This window comes from Pleurodeles waltl, chromosome 3_1 (genome assembly GCF_031143425.1).
Source record: "Pleurodeles waltl isolate 20211129_DDA chromosome 3_1, aPleWal1.hap1.20221129, whole genome shotgun sequence".
Lineage (NCBI taxonomy): Eukaryota > Metazoa > Chordata > Amphibia > Caudata > Salamandridae > Pleurodeles > Pleurodeles waltl.
The window spans coordinates 596753606-596777965 of NC_090440.1; positions in this window are offsets into that span (position 1 = coordinate 596753606).

Sequence of the window (24360 nt, forward strand, 5' to 3'; positions counted from 1 at the left end):
TTTTGGTACAAGTACCACAGGAGAGGCCCATGGACTTTCAGAGTGCTCAACCAATCCCAGTTCAAGCATTTTCTGAACCTCTTGTTTTATGCAGTCTCTGACATGGTCAGGCTGCCTATAGATCTTACTTTTGACAGGCAAGCTGTCTCCAGTATCTATAGTGTGCTCACACCAAGAAGTGGTGCCTGGCACAGTAGAAAAGAGTTCAGAAAACTGACACAGGAGATTTATGCAGTGGTGTTTCTGCTCAGCAGTAAGACAATCTGCTAGAACTACACCTTCCACTAGAGCATCTTGTTCTGTGGAAGAGAAGAGATCAGGGAGAGGGTCACTCTCTTCCTCCTGTCCTTCATCTGTTGCCATGAGCAGGGTGAGATCAGCCCTGTCATAGTAGGGTTTCAGGCGATTGACATGGAGCACCCTAAGGGGACTCCTGGCAGTGCCCAAGTCAACCAAGTAGGTGACTTCTCCCTTTTTCTCAACAATAATGTGGGGTCCACTCCATTTGTCTTGGAGAGCTCTTGGGGTCACAGGCTCCAAGACCCACACTTTCTGCCCTGGTTGGTACTGAATCAGAACAGCCTTTTGGTCATGCCATTCCTTTTGAAGCTCTTGGCTGGCCTGAAGGTTTTTACTGGCCTTTTTCATGTACTCAGCCATCCAAGATCTGAGGCCAAGTACATAGTCCACTATGTCTTGCTTGGGAGCTTTTAAAGGTTGTTCCCAACCCTCCTTCACAAGTGTTAGAGGACCTCTTACAGGGTGTCCAAATAAGAGTTCAAAGGGGCTGAAGCCCATTCCTTTTTGGGGTACCTCCCTGTAAGCAAAAAGGAGGCAAGGTAATAGGACATCCCATCTCCTCCGGAGTTTTTCAGGGAGTCCCATTATCATTCCTTTGAGAGTTTGATTAAACCTCTCAACCAGTCCATTTGTTTGTGGATGATAGGGTGTGGTGAACTTGTATGTCACACCACATTCCTTCCACATGGCCTTTAAGTAAGCAGACATGAAATTGCTTCCCCTGTCTGATATCACCTCTTTTGGGAAGCCCACCCTGGAAAAGATTCCCAGGAGGGCCTTTGCCACTGCAGGAGCTGTAGTGGTCCTTAGAGGAATTGCTTCAGGATATCTGGTGGCATGGCCCACTACCACCAAGATAAACCTATTGCCTGAAGCAGTAGGAGGGTCAAGGGGGCCAACTATGTCAACCCCTACCCTTTCAAAGGGAACCCCAACTACAGGCAGTGAAGTAAGGGGTGCCTTTGGGGTGCCACCTGTTTTGCCACTGGCTTGACAGGTGACAAAGGACTTACAAAATTCCTTTGTGTCCTCTGACATTCTTGGCCAATGAAACAAGGGATCAAGACTGTCCCAAGTTTTCATTTGTCCCAAATGTCCAGCCAAGGGAATGTCATGGGCTATAGTTAGGAGGAACTCTCTGTATTGCAAGGGAATGACCAATCTTCTGGCTGCTCCAGGTTTAGTGTCCCTTGCCTCAGTATACAAGAGGTTGTCAGCCCAGTAAACTCTGTGAGAGTCACTGACATCCCCATTTTGCTGTTTGACAGCTTGCTGTCTTAGACCCTCTAGTGTTGGACAGGTCTGCTGTGCCACACTCAGCTCCTCCCTGGCAGGCCCCACTCCACCCAAAAGCTCAGCAGTGCCTGCTTTCAGCTCCTCTGGTGTAGGTTCTGCACAGGGTGGAAATTCTTCTTCCTCAGAAGTTGAATCCACTGTAGAGGGAGGGATAGTAGGTAGTGTTTTACCTTTACTAACCCTAGCTTTAGGGAGCACTTGGTCCATTGTTCCAGGATCCAAGTCACCCTGTCCTTTTTGCTTTTTGGCCTGAGCCCTTGTGTGAGAAAGTAGCCTCTTTCTAGCCTTGTTACCCCACTTTTGGCCTGTTTGTGAGTGTATGTCAGGGTGTTTTCACTGTCTCACTGGGATCCTGCTAGCCAGGGCCCAGTGCTCATAGTGAAAACCCTATGTTTTCAGTATGTTTGTTATGTGTCACTGGGACCCTGCTAGCCAGGACCTCAGTGCTCATAAGTTTGTGGCCTATATGTATGTGTTCCCTGTGTGATGCCTAACTGTCTCACTGAGGCTCTGCTAACCACAACCTCAGTGGTTATGCTCTCACATTTCTTTCAAATTGTCACTAACAGGCTAGTGACCAATTTTACCAATTTACATTGGCTTACTGGAACACCCTTATTATTCCCTAGTATATGGTACTGAGGTACCCAGGGTATTGGGGTTCCAGGAGATCCCTATGGGCTGCAGCATTTCTTTTGCCACCCATAGGGAGCTCTGACAATTCTTACACAGGCCTGCCACTGCAGCCTGAGTGAAATAACGTCCACGTTATTTCACAGCCATTTACCACTGCACTTTAGTAACTTATAAGTCACCTATATGTCTAACCTTTACCTGGTAAAGGTTAGGTGTAAAGTTACTTAGTGTGAGGGCACCCTGGAACTAGCCAAAGTGCCCCCACATCGTTCAGGGCAAATTCCCCGGACTTTGTGAGTGCGGGGACACCATTACACGCGTGCACTACACATAGGTCACTGCCTATGTGTGGCTTCACAATGGTAACTCCGAATATGGCCATGTAACGTGTCTATGATCATGGAATTGCCCCCTCTATGCCATCCTGGCATAGTTGGCACAATCCCATGATCCCAGTGGTCTGTAGCACAGACCCTGGTACTGCCAAACTGCCTTTTCAGGGGTTTCACTGCAGCTGCTGCTGCTGCCAACCCCTCAGACAGGTTTCTACCCTCCTGGGGTCCAGCCAGGCTTGTCCCAGGATGGCAGAACAAAGGACTTCCTCTGAGAGAGGGTGTTACACCCTCTCCCTTTGGAAAATGGTGTGAAGGCAGGGGAGGAGTAGCCTCCCCCAGCCTCTGGAAATGCTTTCATGGGCACAGATGGTGCCCATTTCTGCATAAGCCAGTCTACACCGGTTCAGGGACCCCTCAGCCCTGCTCTGGCGCGAAACTGGACAAAGGAAAGGGGAGTGACCACTCCCCTGACCTGCACCTCCCCTGGGAGGTGCCCAGAGCTCCTCCAGTGTGCTCCAGACCTCTGCCATCTTGGAAACAGAGGTGCTGCTGGAACACTGGACTGCTCTGAGTGGCCAGTGCCACCAGGTGATGTCAGAGACTCCTTCTGATAGGCTCCTTCAGGTGTTGCTAACCTATCCTCTCTCCTAGGTAGCCAAACCCTCTTTTCTGGCTATTTAGGGTCTCTGTCTCTGGGGATTCCTTAGATAACGAATGCAAGAGCTCATCAGAGTTCCTCTGCATCTCTCTCTTCACCTTCTGCCAAGGAATCGACTGCTGAACGCGCTTGAAGCCTGCAAAACTGCAACAAAGTAGCAAAGACGACTACTGCAACTTTGTAACGCTGATCCTGCCGCCTTCTCGACTGTTTTCCTGGTGGTCCATGCTGTGGGGGTAGTCTGCCTCCTCTCTGCACTAGAAGCTCCGAAGAAATCTCCCGTGGGTCGATGGAATCGTCCCCCTGCAACCGCAGGCACCAAAGAACTGCATCACCGTTACCCTGGGTCTCCTCTCAGCACGATGAGCGAGGTCCCTTGAATCCAGCAACTCTGTCCAAGTGACTCCCACAGTCCAGTGACTCTTCAGTCCAAGTTTGGTGGAGGTAAGTCCTTGCCTCCCCACGCCAGACTGCATTGCTGGGAACCGCGACATTTGCAGCTACTCCGGCCTCCGTGCATTTCTGGCTGAAATCCGTTGTGCACAATCCAGCCTGGGTCCACGGCACTCTAAACTGCATTGCACGACCTCCTAAGTTGTCCTCCTGCGACGTGGGACTCCTTTGTGCGACTTCGGGTGAGCACCGTTTCACACATCTTCATAGTGCCTGTTTCGGGCACTTCTGCGGATGCTGCCTGCTGCTGAGAGGGCTCCTTGTCTTGCACGACACCCCCTCTGTTCCCAGACGCAATTGGTAGTATCCTGGTCCCTCCTGGGCCACAGCAGCATCCAAAAACCATAACCGCACGATTTGCAGCTAGCAAGGCTTGTTTGCGGTCTTTCTTCAGGAAAAGACTTCTGCACAACTCTCCATGGCGTGGGGGATCCATCCTCCAAAGGGGAAGTCTCTAGCCCTTGTCGTTCCTGCAGAACCTTCAGCTTCTACTGTTCAGTAGCAGCTTCTTTGCACCCACAGCTGGCATTTCCTGGGCATCTGCCCATCTCCGACTTGCTTGTGACTTTTGGACTTGGTCCCCTTGGTCCACAGGTACCCTCGACTGGAAATCCATCGTTGTTGCATTGCTGGTTTGTGTCTTTCCTGCAGAATTCCCCTATCACGACTTCTATGTCCTTTGGTGAACTTTAGTGCACTTTGCACTCACTTTTCAGGGTCTTGGGGTGGGCTATTTTTCTAACCCTTACTATTTTCTAATAGTCCCAGCGACCCTCTACAAGGTCACATAGGTTTGTGGTCCATTCGTGGTTCGCATTCCACTTTTGGAGTATATGGTTTGTGTTGCCCCTATCCCTATGTGTCCCCATTGCATCCTATTGTAACTATACATTGTTTGCACTGTTTTCTATTACTATTACTGCATATTTTGGTATTGTGTACATATATCTTGTGTATATTTGCTATCCTCATACTGAGGGTACACTCTGAGATACTTTGGCATATTGTCATAAAAATAAAGTACCTTTATTTTTAGTATATCTGTGTATTGTGTTTTCTTATGATATTGTGCATATGACACTAGTGGTACTGTAGGAGCTTCACTCGTCTCCTAGTTCAGCCTAAGCTGCTCTGCTAAGCTACCATTATCTATCAGCCTATGCTGCTAGACACCCTATACACTAATAAGGGATAACTGGGCCTGGTGCAAGGTGCAAGTACCCCTTGGTCCTCACTACAAGGCAGTCCAGCCTCCTACATTGTCAAAGCAAAAATATGCCCTGGAATGCCCAGCATTGCTGCATGAACCTCCAACTACACTTCTGCCCAAGCTGATGTTTCTAAATCATTTCCTTATAGACAGTCTACAGGTAAATCTGAGGCAACCACAACTTTCTTTGGACCAGTAACCCCCCCCCCCAGTTGAGATTCACCACAGCCATGGGGTGGCTAAGAGTGTTGTTATGAGCATCAGTCACTTGGTACTGGTGACCAAGTAGGTATTGTGCAGGGTGGACCAGTTTCTCTATTACCATTGCAACACTGGCACCTGTGTCCCTGTAGGCCTGAACCTCAACACCATTTATTAGGGGAAGTTGCTTGTCCTTATCCATATTAAGGGGACCAGCAACCAAGGTTGCCAAATCAATGGCACCTTCAGAGACTAACACAGCCTCTGTGGTATCCCTAACAAGACCAATGTAGGAGTCTGGCCTGGCTTGTAGTGGGTACCACGGTGTAGGAAAGTACCATCTTGCCTGGCATGTTTCCCCCATTTTTCACTGTATATATGTTGTTTTAGTTGTATGTGTCACTGGGACCCTGCCAGCCAGGGCCCCAGTGCTCATAAGTGTGCCTGAATGTGTTACCTGTGTAGTGACTAACTGTCTCACTGAGGCTCTGCTAACCAGAACCTCATTGGTTATGCTCTCTCATTTCTTTCAAATTGTCACTAACAGGCTAGTGACCAATTTTACCAATTTACATTGGCTTACTGGAACACCCTTATAATTCCCTAGTATATGGTACTGAAGTACCCAGGGTATTGGGGTTCCAGGAGATCCCTATGGGCTGCAGCATTTCTTTTGCCACCCATAGGGAGCTCTGACAATTCTTACACAGGCCTGCCACTGCAGCCTGAGTGAAATAACGTCCACGTTATTTCACAGCCATTTTACACTGCACTTAAGTAACTTATAAGTCACCTATATGTCTAACCTTTACCTGGTAAAGGTTAGGTGCAAAGTTACTTAGTGTGAGGGCACCCTGGCACTAGCCAAGGTGCCCCCACATTGTTCAGAGCCAATTCCCTGAACTTTGTGAGTGCGGGGACACCATTACACGCGTGCACTACATATAGGTCACTACCTATATGTAGCTTCACAATGGTAACTCCGAATATGGCCATGTAACATGTCTATGATCATGGAATTGCCCCCTCTATGCCATCCTGGCATAGTTGGCACAATCCCATGATCCCAGTGGTCTGTAGCACAGACCCTGGTACTGCCAAACTGCCCTTCCGGGGGTTTCACTGCAGCTGCTGCTGCTGCCAACCCCTCAGACAGGCAGCTGCCCTCCTGGGGTCCAGCCAGGCCTGGCCCAGGATGGCAGAACAAAGAACTTCCTCTGAGAGAGGGTGTGACACCCTCTCCCTTTGGAAAATGGTGTGAAGGCAGGGGAGGAGTAGCCTCCCCCAGCCTCTGGAAATGCTTTGTTGGGCACAGAGGTGCCCAATTCTGCATAAGCCAGTCTACACCGGTTCAGGGACCCCTTAGCCCCTGCTCTGGCGCGAAACTGGACAAAGGAAAGGGGAGTGACCACTCCCCTGACCTGCACCTCCCCTGGGAGGTGTCCAGAGCTCCTCCAGTGTGCTCCAGACCTCTGCCATCTTGGATACAGAGGTGCTGCTGGCACACTGGACTGCTCTGAGTGGCCAGTGCCACCAGGTGACGTCAGAGACTCCTGCTGATAGGCTCCTTCAGGTGTTAGTAGCCTATCCTCTCTCCTAGGTAGCCAAACCCTCTTTTCTGGCTATTTAGGGTCTCTGTCTCTGGGGAAACTTCAGATAACGAATGCAAGAGCTCATCCGAGTTCCTCTGCATCTCTCTCTTCACCTTCTGATAAGGAATCGACTGCTGACCGCGCTGGAAGCCTGCAACACTGCAACAAAGTAGCAAAGACGACTACTGCAACTCTGTAACGCTGATCCTGCCGCCTTCTCGACTGTTTTCCTGGTGGTGCATGCTGTGGGGGTAGTCTGCCTCCTCTCTGCACTAGAAGCTCCGAAGAAATCTCCCGTGGGTCGACGGAATCTTCCCCCTGCAACCGCAGGCACCAAATGTAGGAAAGTACCATCTTGCCTGGCATGTTACCCCCATTTTTCACTGTATATATGTTGTTTTAGTTGTATGTGTCACAGGGACCCTGGTAACCCAGGGCCCCAGTGCTCATAAGTGTGCCTGAATGTGTTACCTGTGTAGTGACTAACTGTCTCACTGAGGCTCTGCTAACCAGAACCTCAGTGGTTATGCTCTCTCATTTCTTTCCAAATTGTCACTGACAGGCTAGTGACCATTTTTACCAATTTACATTGGCTTACTGGAACACCCTTATAATTCCCTAGTATATGGTACTGAAGTACCCAGGGTATTGGGGTTCCAGGAGATCCCTATGGGCTGCAGCATTTCTTTTGCCACCCATAGGGAGCTCTGACAATTCTTACACAGGCCTGCCACTGCAGCCTGAGTGAAATAACGTCCACGTTATTTCACAGCCATTTTACACTGCACTTAAGTAACTTATAAGTCACCTATATGTCTAACCTTTACCTGGTAAAGGTTAGGTGCAAAGTTACTTAGTGTGAGGGCACCCTGGCACTAGCCAAGGTGCCCCCACATTGTTCAGAGCCAATTCCCTGAACTTTGTGAGTGCGGGGACACCATTACACGCGTGCACTACATATAGGTCACTACCTATATGTAGCTTCACAATGGTAACTCCGAATATGGCCATGTAACATGTCTATGATCATGGAATTGCCCCCTCTATGCCATCCTGGCATAGTTGGCACAATCCCATGATCCCAGTGGTCTGTAGCACAGACCCTGGTACTGCCAAACTGCATTTTCAGAGATTTCACTGCAGCTGCTGCTGCTGCCAACCCCTCAGACAGGTTTCTGCCCTCCTGGGGTCCAGCCAGGCCTGACCTAGGATGGCAGAACAAAGGACTTCCTCAGAGAGAGGGTGTTACACCCTCTCCCTTTGGAAAATGGTGTGAAGGCAGGGGAGGAGTAGCCTCCCCCAGCCTCTGGAAATGCTTTCATGGGCACAGATGGTGCCCATTTCTGCATAAGCCAGTCTACACCGGTTCAGGGACCCCTCAGCCCTGCTCTGGCGCGAAACTGGACAAAGGAAATGGGAGTGACCACTCCCCTGACCTGCACCTCCCCTGGGAGGTGCCCAGAGCTCCTCCAGTGTGCTCCAGACCTCTGCCATCTTGGAAACAGAGGTGCTGCTGGCACACTGGACTGCTCTGAGTGGCCAGTGCCACCAGGTGACGTCAGAGACTCCTTGTGATAGGCTCCTTCAGGTGTTGCTAGCCTATGCTTTCTCCTAGGTAGCCAAACCCTCTTTTCTGGCTATTTAGTTTCTCTGGGGGTCATTCTGACCCTGGCGGTCGGTGACCGCCAGGGTCACCGACCACGGGAGCACCGCCAACAGGCTGGCGGTGCTCCGTCGAGCATTCTGACCGCGGCGGTTCAGCCGCGGTCAGAAACGGAAAGTCGGCGGTCTCCCGCCGACTTTCTGCTGCTCGGGAGAATCCTCCATGGCGGCGGAGCGCGCTCCGCCGCCATGGGGATTCTGACACCCCCTACCGCCATCCGGTTCCTGGCGGGTCTCCCGCCAGGAACAGGATGGCGGTTGGGGGTGCCGCGGGTCCCCTGGGGGCCCCTGCAGTGCCCATGCCAATGGCATGGGCACTGCAGGGGCCCCCGTAAGAGGGCCCCACAAAGTATTTCAGTGTCTGCAAAGCAGACACTGAAATACGCGACGGGTGCAACTGCACCCGTCGCACCTTCCCACTACGCCGGCTCCATTCGGAGCCGGCATCCTGGTGGGAAGGTAGATTTGCCCTGGGCTGGCGGGCGGCCTTTTGGCGGCCGCCCGCCAGCCCAGGGCAAATCTCAAAATACCCTCAGCGGTCTTGCGACCGCGGAGCGGTATTTTGTCGGGGGAAGACTGGCGGGCGGCCTCCGCCGCCAGCCAGTCTCAGAATCACCCCCTCTGTCTCTTGGGATTCCTTGGATAACGAATGCAAGAGCTCAGCCGAGTTCCTCTGCATCTCTCTCTTCACCTTCTGCCAAGGAATCGACTGCTGACCGCGCTGAAAGCCTGCAAAACTGCAACAAAGTAGCGAAGACGACTACTGCAACTCTGTAACGCTGATCCTGCCGCCTTCTCGACTGTTTTCCTGGTGGTGCATGCTGTGGGGGTAGTCTGCCTCCTCTCTGCACTAGAAGCTCCGAAGAAATCTCCTGTGGGTCGACGGAATCTTCCCCCTGCTACCGCAGGCACCGAAGAATTGCATCACCGGTCGCCTGGGTCTCCTCTCAGCAGGACGAGCGAGGTCCCTTGAATCCAGCAACTCTGTCCAAGTGACTCTCACCGTCCAGTGACTCTTCAGTCCAAGTTTGGTGGAGGTAAGATCTTGCCTCCCCACGCCAGACTGCATTGCTGGGAACCACGACTTTTGCAGCTACTCTGGTCTCTGTGTACTTCCTGCAGAAATCCTTTGTGCACAGTCCAGCTTGGGCCCACAAATTGAAATTCAGAGACAAGGCGCAATACACAGAGAGAGAGCACAGGGAACGCAAACCACAACACACACAGGAACCCAACATCATCCCCCACACTACATCTACGCACAAAACACCACATACCACCACACTCATCACCACAAACACCACCCCACACTTCATCCACACCACCCCATGGCACCCCAAAGACACCCCAGGTTCTCGGACCAAGAACTCAGGGTCATGGTGGAGGAAATAATTAGGGTAGAGCCCCAGCTCTTCGGCACACAGGTGCAGCACACCACAATAGCCAGGAAGGCGGAGCTATGGCAAAGGATCGTCGACAGGGTCAACGCTGTGGGACAGCATCCCAGAAATCGGGAAGACATCCGAACGACCTACGGGGGAAGGTGCGGACGATGGTGTCAAGACACAACATCGCTGTGCAGAAGACTGGCGGCGGACCCCCACCCACTCCACCCGAATTCACAGCATGGGAGCAAGAGGTCTTGAACATCCTGCATCCTGAGGGCCTCGCTGGAGTAGGCGGAGGAATGGACTCTGGTAAGTCTAATCTCAACTACTTCATCCCCCCCAACCACCAGCATGCCAACCCACACCCCCACACTCACCCCCAAACCCCCAGCACATATCCTCCCTGCTAATGTCTCACCAGCAGAACCCACCCAAACCAACACCAATCCCTGAATGCCAACACAAACCATGGACACCCATCACCTAAGCATGACCACTGCACATACCCACCCCCCCCAAACCACGCTCGCAACTCCTCCCACAAGGGAATGCCAGCACTGGGGGACAAGGGCACCCACAAATCGCACACCATGGCACACACAGAAGCAATAACCATACTCTTTTACCCCTGCAGGGCCCGAACGCCAACACACCGGCCAGGAGGGTCCAGAAATGTCCATCCCACCCCCAGAACAGGCCCCCAGTGATGACAGCAGCTCTGTCGACCTAGAACCTGATGACCAGCCCGGACCATCGGGGACCTCTAGACAGTCAGTTCCCCTCAGGCAGCCACAGGCCACAGCAGACCTACCCCCCTCTGGAAACCCCAGCACAGCACCCACCCAGCGGGCCCATGCCTCTGTCTCCAGGACAGGTCAAGCAGCGGTGTGTCTACCACTACAGGGCACCCAGGGCAACCCACCACCCCAACAACAACAGGGACCTGGGGGCAGTGGTAGTGGGCACACCGTCCATGGGACAGAGACCCAGGAACAAAGGGGAACTGGGAGGGCTGCTGTGCGATAGAGGGAGGACAGGCCTAGGGAACCCACTGTCCAAGAGGCCCTCACCACCATCATGGGAGCATACCACCACTCCCAAGAGACGATGGCGACGGTCCTGGCCAGGTTCCAGGAGATCCAGGCCATGCAGGAGGACCAGTACATGGGGTTCCGGGAAGAACTGCGCAGCATCAGTTCCGCAATGGGTACAATCGTGGTGGCACTCAACCAGATTGTCACCACATTGCGGGACCATGTGGCCCCCCAAAGGGCCCCTGCCACTAGCATGGAGGAAGAACAGCCCACCACCTCCGCCGGCGCTAGTGGTCAGGAGGCCCCGACACAACAGCAACGGGCCACCCGGACCCCACCCCCTGCAGAACAAGAACCACCCGCAAGAAAGGCCTGAGATCTAGGAAGAAGACAGAGTAGGATGTCAAGACCCCCGCCATGCACGGATCCCCCCGGATGTCATCCCACTGTCCCACTTGTTCACCCTGTCCAACCTTGAACTGCCCCTGCTCCACCTTCCACAGGCATATGGACAATGCACCTGTGCGAACGAGAGTCTGGACTCTGCCATGGACATGCCTCCACCATCACCCCTCACCCTTTTTGAACTATACACCAATTTTTGCACTTCAATAAACACAATTATTGCACAAAAACCATCTGGAGTCTGCTATTTTTTTTTTTTAAACCAAATGTATTTGATATAACCAACCAAAAATGTCCAATTACATTGTGATGACAAGATACCAGTGTCACACAGCGGTAGTCCATGGGGAAATAAACCAGACGGCACTCCGTGGGGACCAGATCACTGAAATAGGAAGGCAAATTCACAACTAAGTTACCATACATTGGGGTGAAAGGTCAGACAGTAGAGAGCCAGTACTGTTACAGATATAATAAAATGCAGGAGTAGATTCTTACCTGTGTGTTACTGGAAATACTGCAGTATCACTCTGTCCCTGTTGTCTGTGTCGTCCTCTTCGTCTTCCTCCTCTTCACTCTCCGCAGGCTCCACAGCGGCCACAACACCACCATCTGGACCATCCTCCTGCAGGAAAGGCACCTGGCGTCGCAAAGCCAGGTTGTGAAGCATGCAGCAGGCCACGATGATATGACACACCTTCTTTGGTGAGTACATTAGGGATCCACCTGTCATATGCAGGCACCTAAACCTGGCCTTCAGGAGGCCGAAGGTCCGCTCGATCACCCTCCTAGTACGCCCATAGGCCTCATTGTACCGTTCCTCTGCCCTTGTCCTGGGATTCCTCACTGGGGTCAATAGCCAAGGCAGGTTGGGGTAACCAGAGTCACCAATTAGCCACACACGCTGTCTCTGTAGCTGTTCCATCACATAAGGGATGCTGCTATTTCGGATGACGTACGCGTCATGCACTGACCCTGGGAACTTGGCATTTAAATGGGAGATGTACTGGTCAGCCATACAGACCACCTGGACATTCATCGAATGATAACTTTTTCGGTTCCTGTACACCTGTTTATTGTCTTTTGGGGGGAGCAAAGCCACATGGGTACCATCAATGGCACCAATGATATTGGGAATGTGTCCAAGGGCATAGAAATCACCCTTCACTGTAGGCAAGTCACCCACCTCAGGGAAAATGATGTAGCTCCGCATGTATTTCATCAGGGCAGACAACACTCTGGACAATACCCTTGAAAACATAGGCTGAGACATCCCAGATGAAATGGCCACTGTAGTTTGAAATGATCCACTAGCCAAAAAATGGACTACTGAGAGCACCTGCACTAGAGGCGGAATCCCTGTGGGTTGGCGGATGGGTGACATCAGGTCTGGCTCCAGCTGGGCACACAGTTCCTGTATAGTGGCACTGTTGAGTCTGTAGGTGAGTATGACATGTCGTTCTTCCATTGTCGACAGGTCCACCAGCGGTCTGTACACGGGAACATTCCTCCATCTCCTCGCAAGTCCCAGCGGACGGTGCCTAGGAAGGACAACATGGAGCACAGAGTCAATCAACCCACAGGTAAGTTCCCAAAGCCTGCACAGTACACAAATCTCTCTGGATTGAATGGCTTGTATGAGTGTCGATGCAAGGCCTAGCCATGTGTGACGCAGTAGGAATTAAGCCATGTGGGCCCTTGAAATGGCGGCTGCCTGACCTGTGAAGTGTGACAATGTGAAGTGAGGTCATTGCGCTGGCGTGGCACACCGTGGCGGTAGGCGGTCGAAGACCGCGGCGCAAAGCAGCATTGGTTAACATTGAACCCTATGGGTTTCAGGAGCCAATGACGATGTGCGCCGGCGGTCGCGGTACGCACCGCCGCGGTACGCACCGCCGCGGGCGTGACCGCCATTTTCTCTCTGCTTAATCACACGAGACCTGAGCATCCACAGGAGAGGACCTATACTGCAAGTGCTGCTGTGACCTCGGTCTGGAAGTGACAATGGCTGCTGCGACTGGGGAAAGGGCCCCCGCCTTCAGTTCCGAAGAGTTGGAGAAGCTCGTGGACGGGGTCCTCCCCCAGTATGCGCTACTCTACGGTCCTCCAGACCAACAGGTGAGTACACGGGGGCCAATGCATAGTGGGCAATGCCTGTGATGAGTGGGGTGGATGTACGATGGAGGGGAGGGGAGCGAATTACGAATGCATGGCACTACAGATGAGAGCATGTGCCACATGGCAAGTTTGGGGAGGGGGGGCCACTCACATCGAGCATGCAGAAAAGTGATGATGTTTCTTTTCCCCCCCTGTACATGTCACATAGGTCAGCGCCCCTCAGAAGATCGATGTTTGGCGTGCCATCGCCAAGGACGTCCGGGCCCTGGGGGTCCACAACAGACGGGGCACCCACTGCCGCAAGAGGTGGGAGGACATCCGCCGCGGGAGCAGGAAGACCGCCGAGGCTCTGCTGGGGATGGCCTCCCAACCTAGGAGGGGTGCCAGTCGTACCTTGACATCCCTGATGTCCCGGATCCTGGCGGTGGCCTACCCCGATTTAGATGGGCGCTTGAGGACATCACAGCAGACACAAGGGGGTGAGTACCAGCACATTCAGCTATATTTGCGTGCAGTGGAGGTGCCTGGGTGGGGGAGGAGGGCTGTGGGTATCCCTAGGCCAGGGCGATTTCTGTAGGCTAGGCCCCTCCGTGAGGTATGGTCCTGTGCCCCCGCCACCCACCTCTGTAGGGTGCCTAGTAACGCTATTCATGGACCTGTGTATTCTGTGTGGGCAGTTGTCGCCCATAGGCTTGTAGGGCATGTCCCAGTGAATGAGTAGTGTACCCCAAGTGCGCAGCGTAGTGCAGGGGACTTCTGTGTCTGTCCTCTCCGCCAACGGTGTCCCCAATGCATGCACTCAACTTGTCTTTATTTCTCCACCCCCCCCCCATTTTCTTTGTTTTTCTGTGAATGTGTGCATTAGCATCATCAGGGGGAGGAGAAGTGGCATCGGTGCAAGAGGGAGCTGCATCTCACATGGCCCCGGAGGGCCATGCAACGGACTCCGACATGACCAGCGAGAAGGAGGGCGAGGGGGGCTCCACCACGGGGACCCGTGCAGACGTCAGTGACACCGACACGTCCTCGGATGGGAGCTCCCTTGCCGTGGCGGCAACATCCGTGCCCACCGATACTACAGGTACAGCCGCCACCCAGCGCACCAGCTCCGCCCTCCCAGCAGCCCCTCGGCCTTCGGCCCGTGCCCGCACGGCCAGGAAGGCGGCCATCTCCTTCGCCCCAGGCACCTCAGGCCCTGCCCCAGTCACCCCTGCTGCCCTCAGTGAGGAGGTCATTGACCTCCTGAGGACCATCATTGTTGGGCAGTCAACCCTTTTGAATGCCATCCAGGGTGTGGAGAGGGAGGTGCATCAAAGCAATGCATACCTGGAGGGCCTTCATTCGGGTCAGGCTGCCCAGCAGCGATCGTTCAACGCTCTGGCCTCAGCACTGACGGCAGCGATTGTCCCTGTCTCCAGCCTTCCTCTTCTAACTCCCTCCACCCAGTCCCACTCCCCTGTTCCTCTGCCTGTCCCATCCACACCTACAGACCAGCCTGCACACACCTCAGCACCCAAGGGAAGCTCATCCAGACATAAGCACCACAGAACACACAAGCATTCACCCAAGCAACATACAGATGCAGACATGCCAACAGCCACTACCTCCTCTGTGTCCCCCACCTCCTCGTCTCCCTCCTCCCTCCCTGTGACGTCTACACTCACACCTGCATGCACACCACCATCAGCCAGTACACCCATCACCAGCACACCCTCCAGACCAGTCCGCACACGTGCAGTCACCACCCCCACTGCCATGTACACGTCCCCTGTGTCCTCTCCCAGTGTGTCTGTCACCCCCGCTTCCAAAACACACAAACGCAGGCAGGCACCCAACCAACAGCCATCTACCTCACGACAGCCTCCAGCCCAAGCACCTGCACCCAAAGACACCAGACTTGACTCTCCTACAACCACATCCTCTTCCTCCACTCCCATACCCACTCCAGCTACCCTTCCCATTGCTCCTAAAAAACTATTCCTCTCTAAAGTGAACCTCTTTTCCTCACCTGACCCACCCCCTCCATCTCGTAAGAGTTCCAAAAACACCTCAGCCACCACCAGCCCAGCAACTCCCAAGAACGTTGTGCCTGGTTTTTGGAGTCAGCCCTTTCCTTGGGCAGGGACATCGGCCAGCAGCAAAGGCACAGCCAGCCCCCCCCCCCTGGGAAGAGGAGCAAAAAACTGAAGGGCAGGCGCGACAGGCCTGATACGCCTGCCCCCAAGGAGGGTAGCCTTGCACCGTCACCTGCCACATCGGGTAAGGGAGCCAAGGGCCACGGAGAGTCTGCCAAGGAGGGCAAGGGCAGCAAAGTGCAAAAGGCAGGGAGCAGCCGACCTGGCCATGAGGGCCCCACCAGCCCAATTCCGGGGGTATCGGAGGAGAACCAGGGCCCCAGGACTCCATCACAGGAGGGCCCCGCAATGGAAAGGTCCAATGCTGACTGAGCGGGAAGTATTGGCCAGGTGTGGTTCACTCGAAACACAAGACAGGCACCGCTGACCAGGGGCCGCTGTGAGAAGCACCGCTGACCAGGGGCCGCTGTGAGAAGCACCGCTGAACAGGGCCCCACCGTGAGGAGCATCGCTGAACAGGGCCCCGCCGTGAGGAGCACCGCTGAACAGGGGCCGCTGTGAGAAGCACCGCTGAACAGGGCCCCGCCGCGAGGAGCACCGCTGAACAGGGGCCGCTGTGAGAAGCACCGCTGAACAGGGCCCCGCCGTGAGGAGCACCGCTGAACAAGGCCCCGCCGTGAGGAGCACCGCTGACCAGGGGCCGCTGTGAGAAGCACCGCTGAACAGGGCCCCGCCGTGAGGAGCACCGCTGAACAGGGCCCCACTGTGAGGAGCACCGCTGACCAGGGGCCGCTGTGAGAAGCACCGCTGAACAGGGCCCCGCCGTGAGGAGCACCGCTGAACAGGGCCCCGCCGTGAGGAGCACCGCTGAACAGGGCCTGCCAAGACAGGCACCACTGAACAGGGCCCCGCCCTGAGGAGCACCGCTGAACAGGGCCCCTCCTGTCAAGCACCGCTCCGCTGGGCCCTTCTGTCAAGCACCGCTCCGCTGGGCCCTCATCTCAAGCACCGCTGAACAGGGCCCCTCCTGTCAAGCACCGCTCCGCTGGGCCCTCATCTCAAGCACCGCTCCGCTGGGCCCTCCTGTCAAGCACTGCTCCGCTGGGCCCTCATCTCAAGCACCGCTCCGCTGGGCCCTCCTGTCAAGCACCGCTCCGCTGGTCCCTCCTGTCAAGCACCGCTCCGCTGGGCCCTCATCTCAAGCACCGCTCCGCTGGGCCCTCCTGTCAAGCACCGCTCCGCTGGGCCCTCCTGTCAAGCACCGCTCCGCTGGGCCCTCATCTCAAGCACGGCTCCGTTGGGCCCTCATCTCAAGCACCGCTCCGCTGGGCCCTCCTGTCAAGCACCGCTCCGCTGGGCCCTCATCTCAAGCACCGCTCCGCTGGGCCCTCCTGTCAAGCACTGCTCCGCTGGGCCCTCCTGTTAAGCACCGCTCCGCTGGGCCCTCATCTCAAGCACCGATCCGCTGGGCCCTCCTGTCAAGCACCGCTGGCCCATTGGCAGGCCCGGATCTGTGTCGGGCAGGGCTTCACGAGGCACTCTGCCCACCATGCCTCCTCCATGACCAGTGGACTCTGTAATCCACCTGATGGACTGTGGCTTTGCACCCCCCATGATGGCACAGTGGGCATGGAGGCCCTTCGTGGATCTGGCGTCGTGGACTCATGTGGCTGAGGTGCCCCCCCTTCCCTTCCCCCTGAGGTGCCTGTATTTTATTTTTGTGATGCCCCAGCAGTGTTCTCTCCAATGGACTCGATCTCGTGTGTGGGCTTTGCCCATGTGTTGCTGCACATTGGCCCACGGACATTTGAACTTTGCAATACTGTGACGGACTTTTGCTACTTGTATATATAGAGTTCTAGATGTGTAATAATTCTTTATATATTGCTAAGTTCGCTATACTTAATTATTGCTATAATATAGTTCTATTTTTACAATCATTGCCTTTTGTCTTTGCATTTTTGTTTTGGGGGTGTAACTCTGACTTTTTAATCTGCATTGGTGTGTAGGTATTTCGGTGGGGGTGGGTGTGTGGCGTATGTGTGTGCCCGTAACCTTTCCTCCTTCCCCCTCCCCTGTGTCGTAGGTGCAGTACTCACCGTTGTCGTCTGCGGCGACGTTCGTGACCCTGGAAGAAGAGCAGGAAGGCAATGGCTGGGAGGATGTGGAGTTCCGGTTCCATGCTGTCCTGATTCCGCGTGGAGTGTGTCGAGGTGAGCGTTTTCCATTTGAAATGTGTGTTTCCGCCGTGTTTTTATCGGCGGGGCTCCCGCCCCGGAAAAGGTGGCGGATTGGTGAGTCGTGATAGGGTGGGCGGTACATTGTCTGCCGCCTGGCTGTTGGCGGTGACCGCCACGCTGTTTGTTTGTGCCGCCGTGGCGGTCGGAGTGTTAAAGCGGCGGCCTGTGTTGGCGGTTCCCGCCAGGGTCAGAATTACATTTTTTGGACCGCCAGCCTGTTGGCGGGTTGGCCGCCGCTTTAACACTGACCGCCAGGGTCGGAATGACCCCCTAGAGGAGCTCTGGGCACCTCCCAGGGGAGGAACAGGTCAGGGGAGTGTCACTCCCCTTTCCTTTGTCCAGTTTCGCGCCAGAGCAGGGCTAAGGGGTCCCTGAACCGGTGTAGACTGGCTTATGCAGAAATGGGCACCATGTGTGCCCATGAAAGCATTTCCAGAGGCTGGGGGAGGCTACTCCTCCCCTGCCTTCACACCATTTTCCAAAGGGAGAGGGTGTAACACCCTCTCTCAGAGGAAGTCCTTTGTTCTGCCATCCTGGGCCAGGCCTGGCTGGACACCAGGAGGGCAGAAACCTGTCTGAGGGGTTGGCAGCAGCAGCAGCTGCAGTGAAACCCCAGGAAAGGCAGTCTGGCAGTACCAGGGTCTGTGCTACAGACCACTGGGATCATGGGATTGTGCCAACTATGCCAGGATGGCATAGAGGGGGCAATTCCATGATCATAGACATGTTACATGGCCATATTCGGAGTTACCATTGTGAAGCTACATATAGGTAGTGACCTATATGTAGTGCACGCGTGTAATGGTGTCCCCGCACTCACATAGTCCAGGGAATTGGCCCTGAACAATGTGGGGGCATCTTGGATAGTGCCAGGGTGCCCTCACACTAAGTAACTTTGCACCTAACCTTTACCAGGTAAAGGTTAGACATATAGGTGACTTATAAGTTACTTAAGTGCAGTGTAAAATGGCTGTGAAATAACGTGGACGTTATTTCACTCAGGCTGCAGTGGCAGGCCTGTGTAAGAATTGTCAGAGCTCCCTATGGGTGGCAAAAGAAATGCTGCAGCCCATAGGGATCTCCTGGAACCCCAATACCCTGGGTACCTCAGTACCATATACTAGGGAATTATAAGGGTGTTCCAGTAAGCCAATGTAAATTGGTAAAATTGGTCACTAGCCTGTTAGTGACAATTTGAAAGAAATGAGAGAGCATAACCACTGAGGTTCTGATTAGCAGAGCCTCAATGAGACAGTTAGTCACTACACAGGTAACACATTCAGGCACACTTATGAGCACTGGGTGTGAGAAAGTAGCCTCTTTCTAGCCTTGTTACCCCCACTTTTCGCCTGTTTGTGAGTGTATGTCAGGGTGTTTTCACTGTCTCACTGGGATCCAGCTAGCCAGGGCCCGGTGCTCATAGTGAAAACCCTATGTTTTCAGTATGTTTGTTATGTGTCACTGGGACCCTGCTAGTCAGGACCCCAGTGCTCATAAGGTTGTGGCCTATATGTATGTGTTCCCTGTGTGGTGCCTAACTGTCTCACTGAGGTTCTGCTAACCAGAACCTCAGTGGTTATGCTCTCTCATTTCTTTCAAATTGTCACTAACAGGCTAGTGACCAATTTTACCAATTTACATTGGCTTACTGGAACACCCTTATAATTCCCTAGTATATGGTACTAAGGTACCCAGGGTATTGGGGTTCCAGGAGATCCCTATGGGCTGCAGCATTTCTTTTGCCACCCATAGGGAGCTCCGACAATTCTTACACAGGCCTGCCACTGCAGCCTGAGTGAAATAACGTCCACGTTATTTCACAGCCATTTTACACTGCACTTAAGTAACTTATAAGTCACCTATGTGTCTAACCTTTACCTGGTAAAGGTTAGGTGCAAAGTTACTTAGTGTGAGGGCACCCTGGCACTAGCCAAGGTGCCCCCACATTCTTCAGGGCCAATTCCCCGGACTTTGTGAGTGCGGGGACACCATTACACGCGTGCACTACATATAGGTCACTACCTATATGTAGCTTCACAATGGTAACTCCGAATATGGCCATGTAACATGTCTATGATCATGGAATTGCCCCCTCTATGCCATCCTGGCATAGTTGGCAAAATCCCATGATCCCAGTGGTCTGTAGCACAGACCCTGGTACTGCCAAACTGCCTTTCCTGGGGTTTCACTGCAGCTGCTGCTGCTGCCAACCCCTCAGGCAGGCTTCTGCCCTCCTGGGGTCCAGCCAGGCCTGGCCCAGGATGGCAGAACAAAGGACTTCCTCTGAGAGAGGGTGTTACACCCTCTCCCTTTGGAAAATGGTGTGAAGGCAGGGGAGGAGTAGCCTCCCCCAGCCTCTGGAAATGCTTTCTTGGGCACAGATGTGCCCAATTCTGCATAAGCCAGTCTACACCGGTTCAGGGGACCCCTTAGCCCTGCTCTGGCGTGAAACTGGACAAAGGAAAGGGGAGTGACCACTCCCCTGACCTGCACCTCCCCTGGGAGGTGTCCAGAGCTCCTCCAGTGGGCTCCAGACCTCTGCCATCTTGGAAACAGAGGTGCTGCTGGCACACTGGACTGCTCTGAGTGGCCAGTGCCACCAGGTGACGTCAGAGACTCCTTCTGATAGGCTCCTTCAGGTGTTGCTAGCCTATCCTCTCTCCTAGGTAGCCAAACCCTCTTTTCTGGCTATTTAGGGTCTCTGTCTCTGGGGAAACTGTAGATAACGAATGCAAGAGCTCATCCGAGTTCCTCTGCATCTCTCTCTTCACCTTCTGCCAAGGAATCGACTGCTGACCGCGCTGGAAGCCTGCAAAACTGCAACATAGTAGCAAAGACGACTACTGCAACTCTGTAACGCTGATCCTGCCGCCTTCTCGACTGTTTTCCTGGTGGTGCATGCTGTGGGGGTAGTCTGCCTCCTCTCTGCACTAGAAGCTCCAAAGAAATCTCCTGTGGGTCGACGGGATCTTCCCCCTGCAACCGCAGGCACCAAAAAGCTGCATTACCGGTCCCTTGGGTCTCCTCTCAGCACGACGAGCGAGGTCCCTCGAATCCACCAACTCTGTCCAAGTGACTCCCACAGTCCAGTGACTCTTCAGTCCAAGTTTGGTGGAGGTAAGTCCTTGCCTCCCCACGCCAGACTGCATTGCTGGGAACCATGACTTTTGCAGCTAATCCGGCCCCTGTGCACTTCCGGTGGAAATCCTTTGTGCACAGCCAAGCCTGTGTCCACGGCACTCTAACCTGCATTGCACGACTTTCTAAGTTGGTCTCTGGCGACGTGGGACTCCTTTGTGTAACTTCGGGTGAGCACCGTTTCACGCATCCTTGTAGTGCCTGTTTCTGGCACTTCTCCGGGTGCTACCTGCTGCTAAGAGGGCTCTTTGTCTTGCACGACGTCCCCTCTCTCTCATGACACAATTTGCAACATCCTGGTCCTTCCTGGGCCACAGCAGCATCCAAAAACGCTTACCGCACGATTTGGAGCTAGCAAGGCTTGTTGGCGGTCTTTCGGCGGGAAATCACTTTTGCACGACTCTCCACGGCAGTAGGGTTCCATCCACCAAAGGGGAAGTCTCTAGCCCTTTTCGTTCCTGCAGAAACCTCAGCTTCTTCTGTCCAGTAGAAGCTTCTTTGCACCCACAGCTGCCATTTCCTGGGCATCTGCCCATCTCCGACTTGCTTGTGACTTTTGGACTTGGTCCCCTTGTATCACAGGTACCCTAGATCGGAAATCCATCATTGTTGCATTGTTGGTTTGTGTCTTTCCTGCATTATCCCCCTATCACGACTTCTTTGTCCTTTGGGGAACTTTAGTGCACTTTGCACTCACTTTTCAGGGTCTTGGGGTGGGCTATTTTTCTAACCCTCACTATTTTCTAATAGTCCCAGCGACCCTCTACAAGGTCACATAGGTTTGGGGTCCATTCGTGGTTCGCATTCCACTTTTGGAGTATATGGTTTGTGTTGCCCCTATCCCTATGTGTCCCCATTGCATCCTATTGTAACTATACATTGTTTGCACTGTTTTCTAAGACTATACTGCATATTTTTGGTATTGTGTATATATATCTTGTGTATATTTCCTATCCTCTCACTGAGGGTACACTCTGAGATACTTTGGCATATTGTCATAAAAATAAAGTACCTTTATTTTTAGTATAACAGTGTATTGTGTTTTCTTATGATATTGTGCATATGACACTAAGTGGTACTGTAGGAGCTTCACTCGTCTCCTAGTTCAGCCTAAGCTGCTCTGCTAAGCTACCATTATCTATCAGCCTATGCTGCTAGACACCCTATACACTAATAAGGGATAACTGGGCCTGGTGCAAGGTGCAAGTACCCCTTGGTACTCACTACAAGCCAGTCCAGCCTCCTACACTGGGGCCCTGGCTGACAGGGTCCCAGTGACATATACAACTAAAACAACATATATACAGTGAAAAATGGGGGTAACATGCCAGGCAAGATGGTACTTTCCTACAGTGACATCCTGGTCCCTCCTGGGCTACAGCAGCATCCAAAAACCCTAACCTCACCATTTGCAGCTAGCAAGGCTTGTTGGCGGTCTTTCGGCGGGAAAACACTTATGCACGACTCTCCACGGCGTGGGGGATCCATCCTCCAAAGGGGAAGTCTCTAGCCCTTGTCGTTCCTGCAGAATCCTCAGCTTCTACTGTCCAGTAGCAGCTTCTTTGCACCCACAGCTGGCATTTCCTGGGCATCTGCCCATCTCCGACTTGCTTGTGACTTTTGGACTTGGTCCCCTTGTTCCACAGGTACCCTCGACTGGAAATCCATCGTTGTTGCATTGCTGGTTTGTGTCTTTCCTGCAGAATTCCCCTATCACGACTTCTTTGTCCTTTGGGGAACTTTAGTGCACTTTGCACTCACTTTTCAGGGTCTTGAGGTGGGCTATTTTTCTAACCCTTACTATTTTCTAATAGTCCCAGCGACCCTCTACAAGGTCACATAGGTTTGGGGTCCATTCGTGGTTGGCATTCCACTTTTGGAGTATATGGTTTGTGTTGCCCCTATCCCTATGTGTCCCCATTGCATCCTATTGTAACTATACATTGTTTGCACTGTTTTCCAAGACTATACTGCATATTTTTGGTATTGTGTACATATATCTTGTGTATATTTGCTATCCTCATACTGAGGGTACACTCTGAGATACTTTTAGTATAGCTGTGTATTGTGTTTTCTTATGATATTGTGCAAGTGACACTAGTGGTACTGTAGGAGCTTCACTCGTCTTCTAGTTCAGCCTAAGCTGCTCTGCTAAGCTACCATTATCTATCAGCCTAAGCTGCTAGACACCCTATACACTAATAAGGGATACCTGGGCCTGGTGCAAGGTGTAAGTACCTCTTGGTACTCACTACAAGCCAGTCCAGCCTCCTACACCTTGCTAGCTGCAAGGGTTGCGGTTAGGGTTTTTGGATGCTGCTGTGGCCCAAGAGGGACCAGTATGTCGCCAATTGCGTGAGGAGACAGAGGGGCGTCCATCAAGACTAAGAGCTCACACAGAAGCAAGCAGCACCAGCAGAAGTGCCGGAACAGGCACTACGAATTGGAGTGAACCGGAGCTCACCCGAAGTCACAAAGGAAGGTCCCACGACGCCAGAGGACAACTCAGGAGGTCGTGCACTGCAGGTTAGAGTACTGGGGACCCAGGTTTGGCTGTGCACAAAGGAAATCCTGGAAGAGTGCACAGGAGCCGGAGCAGCTGCAAATCATGCGGTTCCCAGCAATGCAGTCTAGCATGGGGAGGCAAGGACTTACCTCCACCAAACTTGGACTGAAGAGTCACTGGACTGTGGGAGTCACTTGGACAGAGTTGCTGAGTACAAGGGACCTCACTCGTCATGCTGAGGGAGACCCAGAGGACCGGTGATGCAGTCTTTTGGTGCCTGCGGTTGCAGGGGGAAGATTCCGTCGACCCACGGGAGATTTCTTCGGCGCTTCTAATGCAGAGAGGAGGCAGACTACCCCCACAGCATGCACCACCAGGAAAACAGTCGAGAAGGCGGCCGGATCAGCGTGACAAGGTCGCAGTAGTCGTCTTTGCTACTTTGTTGCAGTTTTGCAGGCTTCCAGAGCAGTCAGCGGTCGATTCCTTGGCAGAAGGTGAAGAGAGAGATGCAGAGGAACTCTGATGAGCTCTTGCATTCGTTATCTAAAGAATTCCCCAATGCAGAGACCTTAAATAGCCAGAAAAGGAGGTTTGGCTACTTAGGAGAGAGGATAGGCTAGCAACACCTGAAAGAGCCTATCAGAAGGAGTCTCTGACGTCACCTGCTGGCACTGGCCACTCAGAGCAGTCCAGTGTGCCAGGAGCACCTCTGTTTCCAAGATTGCAGAGGTCTGGACCACACTGGAGGAGCTCTGGGCACCTCCCAGGGGAGGTGCAGGTCAAGGGAGTGGTCACTCCCCTTTCCTTTATCCAGTTTCGCGCCAGAGCAGGGCTGGGGGATCCCTGAACCGGTGTAGACTGGCTTATGCAGAAATTGGTACCATCTGTGCCCATGAAAGCATTTCCAGAGGCTGGGGGAGGCTACTCCTCCACAGCCCTAACACCTTTTTTCAAAGGGAGAAGGCGTAACACCCTCTCTCTGAGGAAGTCCTTTGTTCTGTCTTCCTGGGCCAAGCCTGGCTGGACCCCTGGAGGGCAGAAACCTGTCTGAGGGGTTGGCAGCAGCAGCAGCTGCAGTGAAACCCCGGGAAAGGCAGTTTGGCAGTACCCGGG